We start from the raw sequence: 3,131 nt of genomic DNA on the forward strand, positions 1-3,131 counted from the left end.
CACCGAGCCTGGTGGGGCCACTGAACTTAGCGGCCAACGAATATCAGGGATGGGGGGCGCCACACACTTGTCACACCCTTTTTTTTCTGTCGCAATATATTTCTACCGCAAGCTCTGCCCCAAAAAACAGTACACCGCTCAGCATTTAGTTGCAAGGATAAGCCATTTTACAACGACCCTGAAGGAAAGCACAGACTAGGACAATCGGAAGCCACTTGTTAGGTTGTTTTTGTTTTCATTGCTTCGTTTTCGATTCGGCTTTTTATGTTCTTTTTACTTTTTCTGTTCTGTATATTCTTCTCCCTCCCACTTTTTTTTCGTAATGGGAGGGACGAGGCACTTCGAATAGCCTCGTTCAATATGTATCCTTCTTACGTCACTGTTTCATACAAACGTACCAGTTGGTAATATTAATTCTGCGAATTTATCAGACCTCACTAGCACGAAATAACGTATACAGTGCTGCAGAATTTCCACAAACCATCGGCATTGTTTCTTACCATCTCTAGCCAAGCCAAAAAACTTAACCTTTCGAGTATAATTAAGGCTTACATGCTCGACTTTATGTTTACTTGAGGAAGCACAATCTTCAGAAAAAGAATGTAAGGCAACAAATAGTTATCCTTCCTCCCAGTGTCCTAGAGGCAACACAAAAGACATAAGTCAGTCTTTTGACTTCATTTTGCCTTCAATACATACATAAGCAACAGCATTACGGCACACAGAAGAATTAAGACAGCAAATTCAAGTTCTATCTTACAGCCTTTGTCCTAGAGACAACACAGGGGAAACAGGCCAAAGTCTTTTGACTTCATTTTGCCTTGAGTACACACATGGGCAATAGCATTGCGGAACTCAGAAAGAGAAGAAAGCAAGTCATTTTTAAAGTTTTATACCTCTCATCCGAAATAAAATCTTCGTATAGAAATTTAAACTTTGTCTTTACCATAGTACATATAAAGGTAAAACATCATGGCTGTTTATCCGGCAGTCTATAAAAAGTACACAGCCTGTTTATGTCCTAGAGGTAACACAAAGGAAAAGTCAAAAGAAAGGCCACACAGTCAACATGCAGGAGACACAAAGTAAACAGCAAGGAAAAGTTCATTTTCATAAGGGGACTCTCGCCGCCCCCCATTTCTTTCCAATTACAAGCCAGACGGATCGTTGGTTGTACTTAGTGCAATCGCTTTGTGGCGCGTTTAAATGACTGCATACTGTATGAAATAGCCCTTAAAGTAGTAGCAGAGGTTAAACAAAATAATATCTGCTAAAACAAGCCGATTTATCTTCTTTCGTTTGAGCGAGCTGTCGGGGTCGTCGCGGTGTGGGACAGTAGAGAGTTTTAAATGCAGAGCATTTCAGCAACTCACGATGTTACCCGCGTTGACGTCCGTAGTCCGCATCGCTCCCCCTACACTATATAAAAAAATAGTACTCACCAGCGCCAGGTTTCGATCCCATGACTCTGCGGGCGGAACGCAAGGTACACGGTGCTTTAACCACTGCGCCACAAAGCCGACAAAGAATGCAAGGTTACGGACGCGCCTTATATCCTTGACTCAGTCAACCGATGGCCACAGGTGCCCCCTCTCCCCCGCGTCCTCCTCCCCTTCTCTCCGCTCGCAACACCCTCTCTCGCCGCGTTGGGTTCGCGCTGAGCAACAGCCGGTTCGCACGCAAGAACAGGTGGGGGCGCTCGCATCGCGCTCTCTCGCCGCGGTCGGTTCGCGCTTAAACCACATATGTCGTTCGCGCGCGCTCTGGTCGCTAACATCTGTGGCGTGATCGTGACGTCAACATCACGCGTTCGTGTGGTGGCGCGATTTCGGCGCTATAACTCTCTCGCGAGCGGCATTGGATTGGATTCGATTGGATTGGCTTGGATTGACTTGGCTTGGATTGGTTTGGATTTGGATTAAAGTGGATTGTGTTGGATTGTGTTGCGTCATAGCCGCGCCACGTTGCGTCATAGCCACTCCACGTTGCGTCATAGCCGCGGCAGGGGGTTCACGGCACGTTTCACGTTTCACCATCGACTTCATCGACAATGTCTACGCTGGAAGACAACAATTACAACAACAACAACCAATACGTAATCCATACGACTTGCAGGCGCGCCCCCCGCGGAAATGCTCTGCATTTGATTGTGCCCCTCGCGAGGGGGATGTTTTTTTAGAACGCTAAACCTACAATAACAAAAAAACATGTGGTTGAAAATCTAGGTATGATTAGTTCCAGTGAATGATGGTTATTAGCAGTCCGTCCGTTCCGTCGCGTACGCAGCTAGCGTGTTGACCCGGACCCGTCTGGGCACTTGGGCATTCGGCACGGTAGGGGGATTAGTTCCGCCAGCCTGCCTTCGCCGTGTCTGCGCCTCCTCGCCCTTCCTCCGCGCCCTTCCGCGTGCGCAGGCGCCAACCGGGCCCGGGAAACCTGGTAACAACGTAACAAACGGAACGGACGGGCTGCTAAAACTCTCTAGTATCACCCCGTCGCGTGGTCTATTCCTGACGACAATTATCACTCTTCTTGCGTACCGTCGACAAAGAAAAGTTCACGAGTATCATAAACACGGAACACTGCTCATCCTATAGCCCCAGGTAACTGCAAAAGGTTGCTTCAGCGGGAGCATGCAAGCGAACGCAAGAATTGCGCAGCCGCCTCAGCTGACACCGCTGGCCTGGCACCGCCTTGAAAACGAGTGGAATTTTGTTTTGTATTTTCTAAAACTAAATAATTCTTGCGTAACGTTTTACGCCGCACGATTTACGAACGGCAGGGTACATGAATACTAGCACGCAGGTGAGGCAATACTGTCCCAAAAACAAAATAAGCGCTATTAAAGGACGCAGAACAAGCACCAAATCGCACGCCCGCTCACTGCAGAGATGTGTACTTCTATATTTGCATAACATAACACAGCCGTATCGTATATTTATATACGATCATCACTGACTCTGTTGGTTATCTTCTAGTGCAGGGGTAGTCGCTAACAATCTGAACGCCGACACGCCAGTTTTGTCCTCAAATGGAGTTAAATAGCGAGACAAAAAGAGAGAATGGATCGCTTCCAGTTGAATTGTCCCCCATCTTCACACTTAAGCAGATTATTGTCAAATGTTATTGGC

Source organism: Haemaphysalis longicornis, unplaced genomic scaffold (assembly GCF_048455015.1).
Source record: "Haemaphysalis longicornis isolate Haplotype H1 unplaced genomic scaffold, Haemaphysalis longicornis Haplotype H1 scaffold_2, whole genome shotgun sequence".
NCBI lineage: Eukaryota > Metazoa > Arthropoda > Arachnida > Ixodida > Ixodidae > Haemaphysalis > Haemaphysalis longicornis.